Source organism: Phyllopteryx taeniolatus, chromosome 3 (assembly GCF_024500385.1).
Source record: "Phyllopteryx taeniolatus isolate TA_2022b chromosome 3, UOR_Ptae_1.2, whole genome shotgun sequence".
Taxonomy (NCBI): domain Eukaryota; kingdom Metazoa; phylum Chordata; class Actinopteri; order Syngnathiformes; family Syngnathidae; genus Phyllopteryx; species Phyllopteryx taeniolatus.
Window position 1 is genome coordinate 27,289,898 of NC_084504.1, and position 18,595 is coordinate 27,308,492.

Consider the following 18,595-nt stretch of genomic DNA (forward strand, 5'->3'; position numbering starts at 1 on the left):
TTTTCCTCAGGTGTGGTGGTTTTCTTAAACATAAAGTTCGAGGAGCAAAATGGGGCGAGAGAGGGACATCTTCCCCCACAGCTCATTTGACGAATGTCCTACTGTCAGGCCACACTGACAGTTTTAGAAAAGATGACAAAAAGTGATTTTTGTTTGAAAATTTCAAACTCCCCCTATAAGTGCAAGTTCCCAAATATGGTTCCTTGACAATAAAATAAGGTGAGGATGCTATTCTTGACGGTGCGGTTATAACAAATGGTATCAGGCCAGAAAGAATGCATGTGGCTATCGCTGCTACCTGTACATACGGTATAACATTATTCTGCTATTTGCATAGCGTAATTGAGTCTTGTGTAATAACTATTTTATGATTTATTTTTCGATTGTATTTTTTTTAAAATGATTATTCTTGACACAATAAACTTAGATTTGCAGCGCAATTTTGTTGCGTCTGCGCCATACAACGACAATGAGGGCTTTTTTGTTCTGTTCAGTGGATTCCGGTGTCGTCTCTTCACAATGCCGATGATTATTGTTACTCCAAAGAGATCTTCAGTGGGTTATGAGGGTCTACACAATGTCTGATGCCGTTAGAGCCAGACTTAAAATTCACTTTAGTGTTTGTTTCAATTTTTGTATCAATGAGTAAGTTGAGGGACGTGAACCCTGCACCCAGACGTCTGGGCTGCCAAGCCTAATCTGGCACCGCCGGCCCCCACTTGGACTGCTACTGTATGATTGACAGAGGTTGTCATAGTGACAGGGTGTCGGGGTGGGCGAGGCGCGCGGGGGAGACGGGCTTCAAGCTGGTCCCAATTGAGGTTTGAGATTAAGGGATGGGAGGGGCTTGTAGGATGTGATGGTGTTGATTCAGATCAGTTTCAAGACTTCATCCCTCGCACTCTGTCCCTACATCCTGACACCCCCCCCCCCCCCCCCCCGCCCCCCCATGCCACCTCCCCCTGCTCCTCACACATGCTTTCCCTCCATCCACTCATCACCTGCCAGCCCAAGGGTATATTACAGGCAGGCTCATTGGAGAGGAACGGGTTAAGGAGAGAACCCCAATCCCACCCCCCACCCTCATACACACGCTTCCATCTTCCATGTGTGTGTGTTGAGGTTAAATACTCTCTTTGTGGTGTGTGTGGCTGTGTGTCAGGAGGGATGGGGGGCCGGGGGGGGGGGGGGGGTTGTGAGGAGGGGGAGCAGATGGACACCCTCTCTGCCTTCTATTGTATCGTGTCCACGTTGATTCTCCCGCTCTCTCTCTCTCTCTGTCCCTTCTTTCTCCACTTTATCTCCCTTGGTGTCTCCTCTTTTTCCACCGTTCTCCCTTTCCTCTTCTTCCCCCTCTCACTCACTGTTGTCTTGTAGCAGATGGCAACATGGGGCAGCAACAACAGAGCAGAAGCCAGAGTGTGAGCAAGGGATGGAGAGAGAAGAAGGGGGCTTTGGAAAGAGGAGGAGGGGGTCAGGCATATGGAGAGTCTGGTTAAGGGGCCCCTCTCACAGGGAGTGTGCATGTGCATGTGGTAGCGCGGTGAATACAAGAGGGGGAGAGGCGAGATATAATAGATGCACATTAATATAGAGCTTTGACTCCAATAGACAGGGAAAGGGAGAGGTAGGAGGATACACATGGAGAGTGGCAGAGTGACAGAAAAAAAAAGAAATATTTTGAACTGTCAAGAATGCTGACAGGCCCTCTCGGCATCTCTTTATGTCCAAATGTGCGTAAGTATTTTTTTTAAAAAGCAACGTTTCATGAATCGTTTTGAAGCCTTTGGTGTTTCAAAAAAATCTATTTGCAGCCTCCCATGCCAAAGCAACAGGTGACCTTAACGTTTTGGAAAGGATGATGCTGATCACACTTCAATTTAAAGTTAACAAAACAGTCAACCCAAAAAATGCTTCTCAAAAAAAAAAAAAAGAAAAAGCCAAGCCTCCAACGATATATTTTTTTTTTTGCGTCAAGTGTACGCAAATTACAAGGAAGAGTCAAAAAGTAATGGGCCCAATTTGATTGAACCTACTAATAATTGCTATTTTTCCAAATATGTATGGGGACGCTGCAGTAGGCTACAGCACAGTCAACAAGCGGGTGTCCAGGATCAAAGTGAAGATCAAGAGCCTGTTTTGTGTGAGCAGCAGACCATCTTCAGCGCTAGGCTCTTGTTCTTCACCTTTGATCCTGGACACCCGATTTTTGACTGTGCTGTAGCCTATTAAAGCTTCCCAAAATTGCATATGTTTTGAAATAAAACAAACAGTAAAGAAAACAAATGTGTCCGGCAAAGCCCTTTGACAGTGTCCTGTGGAAAGTAATGAATTAAAAGGCAGCTTTCATAAATGTTCGTTAGTGTTTGCAAACAGATCCATTCGGCAGCAGACAACTGCAAGGCCTAAAGGTAGCTTTAGGAAGTATCGGAAAGCAAATCTGGCCTTCCGTAAAGAGAGGCCGCCGTCTTAGGAAGTGCATGATATTTCACCGGAGACATTTATAACGATGTGCAGACGCCTCGTGTCAGGGGACAAACCCACACACACGCATAAATGGGATATGATGCTCTTCCCTTCTCTGTCTCCAGCTGACATCACACACATGCTGGACGTCCTCTCACACTCAGCTCTTTGTCTGGGCATGCTGTGTGTGTTTTCAAGATGAATGCGTGCGTTCTAACGGATTGGGTCCTGGGTCAACCACCGCATCAGTCTTCTAGACACACGCGCGCACACATCCGTCGCTCGAGCGCGCACGCACAGACGAACGCACGCCTCGCGCACACATCATGTTGAGGCCAGATTGCAGTTCGAGTGAGTGTTTTCCTGCTTATCTGTCCAGTTCTCAGGACGCACCAAATCTGGCTCTTAATCCATTTCACTATCTGGGGAGAGAGATAAGCCGCAGGTTTTTTTTTCCAGGAGTGCTGCCCAGTCAGTGTGTTGTTATTATTATTGTTGTTGATGTACACTTGTGTGTGTGCGCGCGTGTGTACCCATAGTGTATGTGATGATAGACATACACTTATCTTGTCTTGACAGCCCCCTCTGCTAGGTGGTCCCCCTGGCTGTGTGTGTGTGTGTGTGTTGCGGCTTGGTGGTCTCCTGGCAGTGTTTAGGATTATTATGTGTTAGTCAAGTGCATTCAGGAGGAAATGAATGCTGCACACAGTGGCTGTGGCTAGTGTGTGTGTGTGTGTGTGTGTGTGTAAAATAGTTAGCCTTTTGATGTCAGCTCTTTATTCCTGGCTGAGATGGCGGTTGGTGACCTGAGGGACTTGATGAGCTCATAAAATAGCCTTGTGTGTGTGTGTGTGTGTGTGTGTCAATTTTGTGCTTTCATGTGAATCGTTTTGCTCGCAGAGAGCAGCAACTCTTGAGCGATTTATGAATGTTTATGCTCATGAAAAGATCACCTACGGCCTGACCAAACGCTCACATTTTTGGTGTCTGGTGTCATCATGGGGAAAATGGCCAGCCTTTTTTTATTGTGTCGTCAGTTTGGACTCTTTGAGAAAGCAAGAGCTGGGAATGTTTTAAGGGGCGTTTCCCTATGGTTGAAGGGGGATGGGATGTATGTATCATGTGTGCGTACGTGTGTGTGTGTGTGTGTGCGTGCGTGCGTGTGCACACAAGATGGGGAGGGGTAAGTGATTTAGCACTGCTGAAACACCAGCTGTCCATCTGTGCCTGACCCCCATACACACCCTGTACACACTTGAAACACACACCGACACCCGAACTGACAAACACACGTACACACACACACGGACACACATGCGCACGCACGCACGCGCGCACGCACACACTTCACGTCTAACCTCTGATCGGCTTTTGGCCGACTCTCAAACCTGAAGAACTGTCCAGACAAAACACATTCTGTTCACCAGTCTCTCCCACCAAGTGGACACGCACACGCAGATACATGCACATACACGTACCGCACACACACACAAACACACACACATGCGCACACACACAGTCTTCATGAAGCTAAGCAAGATTGCACACTAATCAGCTCTGTTGTGGTGTTGCTGCTTCTGCTGCTGTGGGTCTACATGACTGACTCTGCAAGGTCACTCCCAGTGAGTGCGCACACGCACACACACCCACACACGCACACACACACATATTGGGAGACAAAGGAATGCTGAAGGAGAGATGAACTGTGACCCTGATGGACATTCAAAAGTTGAGGTGATGGCTGAATTCCACATTTGTGTTTGTGTTGTGTGTGTGTGTGTGTGTGTGTGTGTGTGTGTGTGTGTGTGTATGCTCTGAATTGTTTGTTTGTGTGAGTGGGTCAGGGTTGAGACAACTGGAGTCTGGCCTTTGCTTTCTTTCCCTCGGGGCTGGATTTGCTTTTGCACGTGCGTTTTTGTGTGCATGTGTGTGTGTGCGTGTGTGTGTTTGTGTGTGTGTGGGTGCACCCCGACCATTTGGTTTGCACTGTAGCTAATTTCTCAATCAGACACACACACAAACGGTCTTCTCTATATATCCTAGAGGTCAAGCCCCATTCATTCACCATTGTGGCCAGTCCCAGCAGGTTGTTTTGGGTCGTCAGGCAGATGTAGGCAAACCCTAATATGCTATCTAGCTCAAGGTACATTCTAATACTAAAAAAAAGAAGACTGTCCTCGCTAAACACACAAAAATAAATGACAACAACCTCTGATATTTTGAAATAAAAATGGAAAGTTTCAACAATGTAATGTCAACAATGTTGCTTGGTTAAAGCGTCATGTTTTTCTAACGGTAGTATTACGCAACCGCCCTGCGCGCGTGCGCGTGTGTGTGTGTGTGTTTGCGCCTTTGCATACAGTGTCCGAGTGTATTTAGTGGTTTGGAGAGACGGTCCATTAAGGATTTAGACTGGTGTGGGTTAGGGTTGATGGAGAGTCAGGTGCAGTATTGACTTTCACTATGTCTCACTTGAAACACAAGTGTGTTTGTCAGTGAAATCTGATGGCCCCATCAGCTGCCTGGGACGTGCCTGTCACAAGGTGTGTGTGTGTGTGGGGGGGTAAATGTTAAACCATGAGAGGACAGTGGCAATGTGTCGTCTAAACCAATCTTGGTAACAATATAATATATATATATATATATATATATACAGTCCATCTGTGGTCAATACATTAGATGATGCTAAATCAAAAGCCCAATTCACGTAAGTTCAAGTTGCCAAATATGGTTCCTTTCCCTCTAAAGGTCTGCATGTAGTTGTAAGTGGTTATATCAACTCTGATGATAGATAGTAGGGCTGCACAATTAATTGAATATTCATGGTAATAACGATTTTGGCTGCCAAGATTAAATGAGGCTGATCGTCGGCGATTCGTTTGTGCATTTAAAATGCTTGAAAGTGCTTCATTTGCAATAGTGCCCGCAACTTAGTCAGCCAGCCACCAGGGGGCGAGCGCGTGGTTAAGGCTTGATTAAGTTGCGGCACTGCGTTCTGGTGCCAACTTCAAAATAACTGATTGATGTCCAATGCAGTAATATATGCAGTTTTTTATTTTGAAGTTGGAGCATGTCACGCTAAGACACTAATTGCAATCGTTGCTAATTGCGGCTGCCTTGACTTAAAGAGAGAAGGAAAGCACAACTTTCGAGTTCTTTGCAGTTTGTGACCATGCATCAAGCAGAACAACGGCGACGTACCGTCCTTGACAATTCACGATGTTGACGACGGGGATTTTCAAATGAAATGTCGGTTCTTGCAGCCTAATGTTATCGCACTTTGTGATAGCACATTTAATCAGTTAGCCCGTGCTAAAGTCATTTTTTTGGGATTCATTATTTTTTTTTATTATTATCATTTATTCATATTTAAAGATTCATTTTGAACTGATCACTGTTACATATTATTTGTTAAAAAGTAGTGCAGTAGAAAGAAAAAAGTCATCCCTAACATGATGAATAATCGTGATTAATAATCATGATCACAATATTGATCAAAATAATTGCGATTATTATTTTGGCCATAATTGTGCAGCCCAAATAGATTAGTTGTATTTTTGCTCTCCAAAAGGATGTCTTCCTGTAAACAAGCAGCTGTAATCACAGTTTTAATCCATTTTTATGTAAAAATATCCATATAAATGGTCCCACAGAGAGTCTTCAAACTGCCAATAATATTTTTCAATTAAAGTCCCTGTAAAGTGAAACTAACTTTGACACACTACAGAGAAGTATTGTTACCAACCCTGTCTAATTTGAATCATTAAAAAAATAATAATAATAAATGAGGCTTCAAAAGACTTTCAAAAAAATCCTCATTCTTCCACCTTCTTCCCATGATGCGCGTGCACTCACGGCCAACAACGAGGCACTCTAAAGCGACCACGCCAACCAGAAGCCCCAGTCCACACGTTGGCTATAAAGTCCCCCCACCCACACAACCCCACCACTTCCTCTTTGGCCTTTTTCTGCAAGATGTGCGTGCACTCACAGCGACAACGAGGCACTCTAAAGCGGTCATCTGAAGCGAAGAAGCTTTTTTTTTTATCTCAGCGCGGAGGCTGGGCAACTGCTGATGTGAATGAAGGCACGTGCGTTTTTGTGTGCATGAAGGCGCTCAAGTTCTTATATCGTGTCGGAGTGCCGACTCATGCTAGACTCCAAAGTGCGTCACTCGGCATCGTTTTAGCCACATCCAAATAATCAGGAAAACTGAAAAGGTGAAAAGAATATGGCCACAACTGAATACTAGTACATAGTTCTCAGTATTTGCACATTATCAACAAATATCTTGAAGCGTACCTACAAGTTTTGTGGAAATCCATTCAGCAGGTTTCTTGCTAAACAAAACCATCGAAGCACTAGGTATCTGACAGTATATGAGCGAACAAATAGAATGGGCATTTGCGTGAGTCAGTCCTCCCCGTTTCCGGCTGCTTTACGACAAGACTTTGTAAAGTAATCCCTCTGTAGTCCAATGTTTATTTATGCTAGTTGTCTCCTCAGGATGAATTTGGACATGAATAAATGATTCTAATTGTGTCTGTCTGTCCTTCTGTCTGCATGTTCGTCCCTTGAGGGTGCTCAGACTAAACAAACAGCTGTTTCTATGAGGCAGGAAAGAGCCACTAGAGTCTTCAGTTTGGTGGTCCATTTCAAAACACACACACGTTCCCAAATCCCCTGCGCTCCTCATCTTTTACCTGCTTTGCTCTATTGGGTTTTTTGGCCCCTTGTGTTTTTGCCCTCGTCATCTCGCTCTCGCTCTTTTTTTTGCAATCCTCGCTTGCTCTCAGACTGAGAGGAATGTCACTCCATGTGACCTCTCACCTACAACAAGGAGGGGAGCCGTTTTTAAAGGAGGGAACGAGGGGGCAGCTGCAGTCATGTGCCCGGCCCTGGAGGGAAAGGCACGCACACACGCACGCACGCACACACACACACACTTCACACAGGGCCACGTTGTTAGCACATTTGTGTGCACATTTAAATGTGTTTAAATGCACAGATGTTGCTTGCGATGGGAGTGAAAATGTGCTAGATGATGCTGTGATCTCGCTCCGTGTGTGTGGGGAGAAGCAAGTGGAGTGCAGCCCCACACAAAGCGGTTTATTGTTTGTGTGAGGGGGGCCTGAGGGGAGGCAGGCAGCGTGATTGGTTAAGACTATTGTGTCTCACTTTGCCCATTCGCCCCGTCACAGAGGATGTCATTACATCGGCGCTCTAAGCCGCCGCCATTCCTACTGACAAGCCGGGGATCATCTAAGGACTTTTCAGGGAGGAATTATCCTTGACATAATCAATTATAGCTCTTCTTTATTTAGCACAGCACATGTCGAGCTCAGCCAGTGTTGCTCGGGCCATGTCAGCTCCACATTCACGCGGCTACTTGAAAAAGAAGAAGAAGAAAAACAAGAATCTTGTAAAACGTCTTAGCTCACTGAAAACAAACTTTTCAGCCAGAATAAAAATTCATATGAACAAATTGTCTTTTCTTTCCATGGCACTGCTCAGTCCTGAAACAAATACATCATTATTGAGTTGTTCGTCATTTGGACATCTGACAGCTTATATTCCAAATTTCATAGGGCCTTAAAACCTTACCTTGAATTCAGGTGGCGAGAGGGATTTTTGGCATGTTCGAATCTTCCCAATTGATGGATATTTGTGCGCTCGTGTTCCGAAAGTGCCCACCGCCACCGAGTTTGGTGCAAATTAAAGTGATTTCAAAGAAATATATCACTCACACACAACCACCTCACATTTTTTTCCACTTTTATTAACAGTTTGGCCAAGTTGAAACCTGCTCTCTCAGATTGGCCAATTGATCTCGTCAGGCTTCGGATTTACTACAATGACATTAATGTTCGTGGTCATACAGCCACCTGTTGCTTTGGCATGCGCTTAACGATAGCGATTATAGAGATTTTTAACGTTATAGGTTTGTGCGGACCTAATCTCATAGCTACTCAATACATGTTTATAGAAAATAGCAACAACCAAAAAAAAGCACTCACAAATTGCATCTTCTGCAGTTCAAATGATACGCTGGCAACATAGCATCTAAGTTTAAAATGATAGTTGAAGTTATTTTCAAATGGCATGCTCAGAAAGAAGCATTCTAACAAGACAGTGATGCATCGCATGTGAATAAGTAATCAGTCAGGTCGGCTTCGCCTTGGAGACCCCTGCTTGTCAGAGAGGAAGTATTTAATCTCGCCACAGCTTCTGTCTTGAATTACCCATCATTCCACACAGGAAGTCATCCCTTAGGATTTAGGGCAGCTCATTGGCTGTTAATTGTTTCCGTTTGTACGAAAGTCGTTTGATTGGGTGTACCGTCGTGTTCGTGAGTGTGAAATTCTTTGAGTTCACTTCCCCAAACACGCGCATTGATTTCTGCTTCAACGTAGACGGTAGCGCTTGTGCGTGTCCACTTATCCTTTGGGATAGTGCGTGAATAATTCTCCATACTGAATGTCAGCATTGACTCCGAAACAAGTAAATCGCTATCTATTGTTGTGCTATTCACAAATCACACATGCACAGCGCACGCACACCATTAACGCTAATAGCAGGGATCAGATGTGTACTTTGTGTAGCATGTAAATGCGCACGAGACAACCTCCGATTGGGCCCTAATGGCATGCTTCAGTTCGGCCAATCACAGGCTTTTCTTCCGGGGTGACAAGAAGACTCGGGTGTTTTGTTTCTATCTTTAGGAGCACTTCAGTGTGCAGTATTACTGCTGTAAATGTGGGAGGGAACCTTTTATTGCAGACCCACTGCTGTGCATTCAATCCGGCTTCTGCTTTGCAGCGAGCGAAGGGACACATTTACTCGGGACTCAATGTTGGAATAAGCACAAAAGAAAAGGTGGGAGTGTGTGATACCATATTTATATTAAAAAAAATATATATATATATATATATATATATATATATATATATGCAGGAAACACGTTTTGATTGCTGCCGGGTGGACATAGCAGCGTTGGAAGTTTTCCCAGCCAACTTTCCCAGAAGATGCTTTGGCTGGCGCACATGTCACCAGATCGGAGATAGTGAAGCTTTGTCTCGCAAGCACACGTGCACGCGCATACACAGCATTTTATGGCACTGCGCCCTGATCCCAGTGATCCACAGTGTCCCACCTTGACACCAGCAATCCCTCCCCCCCTCAAAAAGCCCTCTTTTCCTTCTCCTCCCTCTTTTCTCTCCCCTGCTGTGGGTCTCCTCAGGCGCATGAATGGAAGTCTTTATTCCCGGGAGAACTGGTGGGAAGAACGAGAGAACGGGAAACAGGGATGAGGAAGGGGAGGAGTGGTTGAGAGTGAGGGGGGATTCTATGAGAGTGACCACAAAATCAACATGGCGCTACAGCTATCTATCTATCTATCTATCTATCTATCTATCTATCTATCTATCTATCTATCTATCTATCTATCTATCTATCTATCTATCTATCTATCTATCTGTCACTTTTCATGCACCCCTCCTTCCCTCCCCCTCTTTTAGGCAGTTTTTAAGTGCTGCAGATACAAAGCTGTGTTAGAATTCATGGTTTGTTTGCAGAGGGGATGTGCGTGCGTGCGTGTGTGTGTGTGTGTGTGTGTGGAGCTGTCAGAAACACAGATCACAGGGAAACGGCACTCTGAATGGAGCTTGAGAGAGGTGGGGGCTGTGTTGGGGGGGTAGAAGAGGAGTGGTGGTAGTTCCCACAGGGGAAGAGTGGTCAGGTCCAGAAAGGGGAAGAGTGGGTCAGAGAAGAAAGGATGAGACGAAGGAGATGGGGGCGACTGGGGCAATGGGAGACAACTACAGTACGTGTTTTGTGTGTATATCGTGGGGGGGGGGGGGGGGGTTGAATAATATCATGATAAGGTGTCAGAGGGAACAAGTCGCAAATGTTCAGGCAACCTCACACTCCTTGTTTTTCTGCTGGTCCTCTTCCTCCCTCCCTTGCCGCGACTCTCATTCTTCCACTCACCCCCACCACCCCCCACGCACACCTCCCCTATTCTACCCCTCTCTCTTTTTCTGTGCCCCCCTTCTCTCTCTCCCTCTCTCCTCCTCTTTGTGTGTCTGTCTGGACAGCTGCCCAGTTCCATACACAGGGAAAAATGAAACACTCTAACCACTGGGCATGCTGCCAAATAAAGGGCTGTGAAAAACTATTTGAAGGGCAGCGTGTTTGTGTGTGTGTGTGTGTGTGTGTGTGGCTGTGCCTAGTCGTGAGATTTGGGTGTGCCCGTCCGTGCACGAGGGTGTTCTTTCCCAGTATGCACTAGTGCGGCCAGGGTTGCTCCGTGTGAGGGAAAAGTTCCACTTGCGAGTGGAAAACAAGAGGCCGCGGGAGAGCATAGCTGCAGGAAAGCAAAAATGGAGGAGAGGGGAGTGGAGCCCCTTTATTTTGAACATTGGTCGTTCTGTTTACCTGCTGTGTTCCCTTCACTCATTTGTCAAGAGACCGTATGCTGACTCGAGCGACTCATCGCCTCTCACTTGGGTGATTGCAGCTCTTAGTCACTTATTATCCGTGACCTCCTCCACTGCGCTCTGATGGTTACATCAGCAGTGGGAGGGAATTTGCACACTTCCATATCTGCCTTTTGGGTGGTAAAGAGCCTTTGCGAGAGCAATGTGTGTTATTGCAGAGCTGACCCAGAGGAAGACGTGAGGGAAAAGGTTGTTGACCTAGCGGAGGAGTATGACCCTTGACCCCTCAACACAGGGCTTAAAGCCTCAAGGGAGAGTGCCGTGTAATGCAAGATCACATCAAATAGGCTTGTTTTAGGTTTGGTCTTAGCAGTGTAGTAAATACATATTAGGTCAACCTGGCAGAGAATGAGCAGTGTGGAAGTGGTTGAAAAGCTCTTTTGCTGTGCTGATGTTGAAACCGCTGCCCCCTGCTGCAGGCCGGTGGGATTGCACTTACCTCACAAGGCACATTTCCCAAAAAAGAGCATGCAGAGAGCGCAGACCTCTGCCGAGGCTTAAACACAATAAGCCAATGACAATGATTTAGGACCTTAGAAGATAAAAGGAGGTGAAGGGATTCAAAGGAACAAAAAGCACAAAGATCCTACGCAAGCATTATATAAATAGATGCCTTCTCGGCTTGACGCCGCTCTACTTGCTCTAGGAGACTTTTCCATCTTCAAAGACAGGTACTACAGGTTACTGTTTCTAACCAGCACCTTGTTCACTGAAGTGATGTAAAACCACTGTTAGCTGCTGATTGCTAGAGCAAATTTGCCATCGCTGTTATTATGGCATTTAAGAAAATACACACACACATAGCAACATTAGCTTAACCAGTAGCTGTGCCTTCGTGCTGATTGCTGCATTATACTCCACAGTGTTCACGTTGCTCCACTGCAAAATGTTCTTGTTCCCTTAGTACCCTTTAAAAAAACAAAACAAAAAAACACAATCAGTTTCCCATAGGCAGCAGCCACATGCCAAGACGTAAATACAGGGACCCTTGTTGGCCTCCATTGTTGTTAGTTTCTCGCTCTGATTGATCCATTCAATGCGGTGTAGTGTGCACAGTTTCCAGTGTTTCTGTTTGGAAGTGGAAAACTAACCACCCAGAAAAAAAGCCGTTATGCGCAAAATGTTTTTCCCATTTATTTTTTCCTTCAGCTTGTGTGCCCCCTATAGTGTAGGTGAGGAGGGTGCAAGTAAGTTATTTGAAATTTGGCCCATTTTTCTGAAACATCATCTGAACATGGAAGAATGGAGTCAGCTGTGCAAAGTAACATCACATAACTACAGTGGGCCCCCGCTCTTCGCAAGCGAGCCCTGCCGCCGCGAATAGCGAAAAATCCACGAGTAATTGACGCCCACCGCCAAAAAGATTCATGACTGCTTGTAGATGTCACGAAATGGCAGCAATGCAAATCTAAATCAAACTTCAACATAGTTCCTTGACACCAAAGTGCCACAAGATCGCAGCACAAGCGCTATTTTTGTCCAAATGAAACTCCTGAACTCACTTCAACATAGTTCGTTGACACCGAGCTGTCACCAGATGGCATCAAAATCAAATTGTATTGCTTTTGTCTGAGCACAAAAACAGCAATAACAGAGAACAGACTCGACAAACCGCCCAAAATATGTGAATATCTGAATTCCAAACCATGAATACATGGGGGGGGGTCACTGTCGTTCAGCAGAAGTTACGCTGCATTAGATCTGCGGAACCTTCTGAACAAATCAACACTGTGACATTGCAACTTGGCCTGCAATACAATAACGTGACACATTTGTCTGACATTTCAATTTATTTCATCATTTTAGATTAGATTATTGAATTATTTTTGTGCCTATGAGAGTGTGGTTGCCCTTGAACTAAATCATGGAATCTTTTGTGGCGAAGAGGAAGGTGTAGAGGCGAGGAAGCTACGAACAAAACACTGAACTGGTGCCAATATATCAACCTCAAATGGAAAGTGGGTGGTTCTTTACTTCTTCTTGTATTTCTCTCTCCTCTCCCCGGTAAGAACAAGATCTATGCGTGTTGTCTGTGGCCACTTTGCGGTTCGTGGGGAATACATTTTTGGAGCATGTTTGTGTGTGTGCGTGCTAGTATCTTTCTGAACGAGGCCATCTTACTGTCCCCTTGGCCTACATTAACCTGCAGCAGTAAGTAAAATGAGAAAGTGGCTGTGTATCAGTTGCTTGTCATCTAATAGTTCATCTACACTCTTGTCCAGAAGTGTTCAAACACTCAGGCGATTTCTTTTATTGTTGCTGTGGACTTAACACATTTGGGTTCGACATCAAAAGATGAATGAGACGACATGTGAAAACTACAGCTATACAAGTTGAATGTAGATGTGTAAATAACATGAAGCTGTCTTGGTGAAAATCAAGCGTGTGAAAGACAGGATGGAAAATCAATTAGAGCCACTGGATAAACGTTGCCCAAAGCCAATACAACCGTTTGGAATGTCCTGAAGAATAAAGAAACCTCTGTCGTCCTAAGTAACAGATGTCAAATTGGGAGATCACGGGAAAAAGCAGCAGTTGATGACAGAAACATTGTGAAGAAGTCCAAAAATAGCTATTAGTGTCATCGCGAGCAACCTCCAGAGAGCAAGAGGGAAAGTATCAAAATCCAATCTTTGCAGAAGACTTGAACAGAAGAACAGAGGCTTTTTAAAAAATAAATAAATAAATGATCTCCCCCAAAATATATATGGAATGATGAAACAAAGATGAAAGGTCCTATGCCACACCTATTATATATATATATATATATAGTGTCACCCTGTGAGTACCATAGCCCATAATAGCCCATAGTCTTTCGTTAATAATTGGCTCCAACCTGGCCAGGGTGCAATGTAGCAGAATGAGTGTGAGCGTGGTCTGCGAGGGAAGCGACCCTCACACAGTTATTAGGACGAAGTAATCACGACGACGCTCGCTGAGAGGGTAAGGTGGCGTGTATACGCAAGAAGGCGGGCGCCGACGCGTTGTCGTGCTTTTAGACGGCCAAGGTTCGACCCCGATCGCTTCGTAAATTGCACTAATCCGAGGCAAAGCGTCACCGAGTTGTGGAGAAACTGAGTTACAAATCCATGGATGGAAAAGAGGGGGGGTTTGCAAAAAAAACATCAACTAAGTGTGAAAGATAAGAGTATTCTGTGTAATATGACTTATTCATTGTGTACAAAATATAAAGAAAAACCTAGATCTATTATAATTGATTATATAAATAATGTGAATATCAATAAAGCGGCGGCACCATGGACGACTGGTTAGCACATCTGCCTCACAGTTCTGAGGACCGGGGTTCAAATCCTTGCCCCGCCTGTGTGGAGTTTGCATGTTCTCCCGTGCCTCCCGTGTGGGTTTCCTCCCACATCCCAAAAACATGCGTGCTCGGTTGATTGAAGACTCTAAATTGCCCGTAGTTGTGAATGGGCGTGCTCATGGTTGTGCCCTGCGATTGGCTGGCAACCAGTTCAGGGTGAACCCCGCCTCTCGCCCAAAGATAGCTGGGATAGCCTCCAGCAGCCCGCGACCCTCGTGAGGATAAAGCGCTACAGAAAATGGATGAATGGATATTTATTGATTGATTTCTTTTTGGTAGTCTTTGAGACCTCACTTATCGGGTTTGCGAGAAATGGGTTTGGGTGGCAAATGCCCAGGATGCCCTTTTTCAAGCTATTTTAGTTTGTATGGCTGGATTTCTCATTCATGTTTGACATGTAAATAAGCTTTGCTCTGATTGGTCTTCTTTTTACCTTAATTTGAATATGGAAAACAGCTTTGCCCTGATTGGCAGTAGGCGAAATCTCACCATCTATCATCGATTATATTTCTTGATAAAGAGTGTGTGTATAATGTGTGGCTAATGCTATTGCTACATACAGTAGCACTCACAGTAAAGTGCGAATGAGAGCTGTAAACAAGTACTTTCCAGGTCCGCCAATTTCCTCGCTCACATTTCTCCGGGCCTGCTCTTTTTTCGTACGGTCCCGGTATCGGCGAAAAAGTTCCGGGTGCTCACCGACAGCGGCGATAATTTGATTCTCCATTGTTCTGTTCAACTCCGGGACGTTGTTGTTGTGTGCGTGTGTGTGCGTGTGTGTGTGTGTGTGTCGCGTCACGTAAAGTTTTGCGGTACTCGAATAATGTGTCGCGTAACTACCTCACAGCGATGCCTGATTCTGATTGGCTCATTTTCCCGCTTTCAGCATTTCATTGGCTATTGCATACAATCGACAAACCGCAATGATGTCGACTTTTTGTTGTGCGTGAAACAGTGATCTTTAAATGATCAAAAGCGATGGAAATAATCTGAAAGTATCAGCTCATGTTCATCTGTAAAACGCAGTGGAGGGAATGTCACGGTTGGGCTTGCGTCGCTCCTTCTGATCTTCATTGAAGATTTAACACATGATGACAGGAGCAAAAAGGAACTATTAACTTTTGATGTCAAACCAAAATGTTTTCCGTTTAAAGCAAAAATTCAGGAATTGGCCTCACTGTTCCAATATTTGGATTTGGAGGGCAGTGTCTGCTCCTGTGTTAGTTTACACTCGCGCACATACATACGGTTGCAGCATAAGCACAGTGTGTGTGTATGTGCACGCCAACACTCTCGCATTATTCATCATTCATGCTGCTCAGTGTTTGCGTGAGTGTGTTCTCAAGCTTGCGTGTTGTGTTAATCAGGTTTCTCTTGCTCATGAGAACGCGCCATAATAAACAACCTCTGCAGCAAACGTGCAAGGACAACCCAAGTGTCGCCGCCTGACTGCGAGAGAGGGAAATGAGGGTATAACCAGACATTGGCAATCTCAAATATAGAAAATAAGCACTTTCTCTTCCAGTAAGTACTTTGTGATGACTGTATTATATATTCCGAGCTGGCTGTGCGTATCTGTCTGCAAGAAGCTAATTATCTGGCAAGATGCTGAACCGTCTTGATTAAAATTGGTGCCCTGGCTGTGCACATTGATGTGTTTGTAACTGATAGAGGAGAGGAAAGGGTCAAAGCGTTGACAGTGTGTGCCTCTATCGTGCGTGTGCACTTGCGTGCCAATGTGGACATGCTGAGAGGCTCGGCTGTGGTTAGGTTACATCTCCCTGCAGCGCGGCGGAGCAGCGTTTTGTTGCGTCATACTGAGCCTGTTAATAACAGACTAAACCACAAAGGCCGTCCGCTGCTCCATTTCTCATCTTCCAGCAGACACTGATTATGCGGCCGTGACACGTTAAGCAGTGTATTGTTGTATAACGCAGCATGTCAAGCCTTCTCATTCACAGTTTTAAGTGGTTGAAAGCAAACTAGAAACTTCTAAGCTCGAGCACCGTCTCTTCCAAAAGGCGAGTCGGCCTCTGATTTGTTCTGCTTTCCAAACATTTTTCGCATTGGAAATAACCTGCTACAGGGTCAACTTTCGCCATCATGAAAAGCAATGTGGGCTTGTACAGTAAACAAGTTCACTACTCTCAATCACTGCCAGCGTGCCCAGTTAACACGCATATTTGACTTCTAAAGCCGTCAGTGGCAGTGAAAGTGTTAACATTAAGACTCCAGATAAGATGATGAGATAAAACGGGTCATGGTTTAAACTGTGATAGAATTTCAAACGCTTAGTTTTACTGTTTGAAATTGGAATTATTGTTACGACTGCCTTGCCATGCGACCCTTTAAGGCAGGGGTGTCAAACTCATTTTTGTAATTGTAATTTTGGCTTCCCTCGCAGGGCCGTTATGACTGTGAACCCATAGGAAATATTGTCTCATATAATGACATATACACAACAAATTGATGGATACCTAGTTTTCAAATCATTTATTCCAAAAAGGTGATTGTAACATAAAATGCTTGCAATATCTCATTATACAAGTAAAGGCACCAATTTTGGTATTTTCACAAGCTTTCGCGGGCCACATAAAATGATGTGGGCCACCAGTTTGACACCTGTGGAGCGTGCAGAGAGAGAGGAAAGCGTTCATTTTCCAACCCTTTGCGGGACTATTTTTGTTTTCCCAAAAAGCACCCCGTAAGAAATCGAGCATCATTTATGGTGTTTTAGTGACTTGAACGCTCAGCGATTGCCTCCAGGGCAGGAGACTTTCAAGCCCTTGTGTCCAGACTGTAAGTGATTTGTTTGTTTTAGTAATATTGTGATAATACCGATGAGTGATCCTTTTCGTCATAATAACCATGAAGTGACATTTTCGTACCGTTTCAGCTCTCATAAAAACACTCAACTGTAACTTGGGGTTGTAACAGCGCTAGGGGTTGAACGACTAACGACTAAATATTTGTTTGTAGTTAACTATAATGGGATGGAAGTTGAATTGAAGTCGATTAATCGATGACGTCGCGGATATTTGTTTTAGCACAGTAGAGCGGCCCCCGAGTTTTTTGGCACCACGGACTGGTTTCATGTCAAGACGTATTTGGACGGAAACCCCATAAAAGTTAACTAAACACACACACTGTGACCCGGAAAAGACTTGATTTGTTACTTTCCTAAAAAGAAAAGATTTAAGACGTTATGTTAAGCAGCAAAATGAACTCCGAAGTCTACAGAAACATTTTGTCTGCCAAGTTTAAGAAAGATGCCAAACTGATTGTGAGATCCTTCATGGTGCGGCAAGATAATGACCCACCCAACACAAAAACACAAATGTGGTGTTTCATTACAAACCATCTTAAGCAGTGTAACCGATGTAAATACCCGGAAATAGAGATACTCATCTGTCGATAGGAAACTCAAATGTTATTAAGAAAACAATCAAGGTCATTTTGGTGACGCCCAAAAATGGATATCTATCTTTAACGTTGTAAATTTGTCTTTTTACTTCAATTATTATTACCATCGTGTGGCACTGGCTGACAACAGAATCTTAAGTGAGGTCATTTTCAGGGTCAAAAATAAATTTCAAAGTTAGGGTTGTATCAGCTCAAAAGTAAGAGCTCTAGAATAAAGTCGCCATCAAATCATGAACGAAAATGCATGGTTTCTCCTTCCATGAAGTTTGGTATGTAGAGCACATTAGCACAATGACGAAAACGTGGTTTCAAACACACACACAAATGCACAATGACACGAATGTCCTATCTTTCTTGATTAAGGAACGTTCAACCAACAGCGATGAAAACAGGACAGGAATGATGAGAATCAAATAACACTAGGTGCTACGGCTGTGCGTAGTTCAAGTGAAAGGGCAGTCAAGGACACAGCTGAGTTCCACAACTGTGTTTTACACACTGTGTAAAACGCTGTCAGACTTGAGCAACCTTTCTCCCCCAGCTCGCGCAGCATGCAACATCCTTGCCACAGGAATGTAATTGCTCTGTAAACAAGCCTTTTGTTTGGTCTGCTCATACAGACGAGCTGTATTAAAAGCCTCAGTTCAGCCCTGCAGTGAAAAAACAACAAGATTCTCAGAGCACGAGTCAATGACACAATATATGCTGACAACATATATGTACAATATGTGAACTGGAAGTCCTTATCTTTCTGTGAAGCCTAGTCTTATGAAGACAGGACATTTTTGTTGTCAAATCTCATCCCTTATCGTTATCATATCCTTTCTTTTCCCGTCTCCTCTCCGCTTCGTGGCGTTATCGTGATGAATGCAGCAAAAACCCC

At 44.5% G+C, this 18,595-nt stretch overlaps 1 protein-coding gene across 5 annotated transcripts in view; it reads left to right on the forward strand.

Moving 5' to 3' along the window:
* The window catches only part of setbp1 (SET binding protein 1), a 50,069-nt gene that overhangs the window by 19,812 nt on the left and 11,662 nt on the right, over positions 1–18,595 (forward strand). The window lies entirely within an intron of this gene.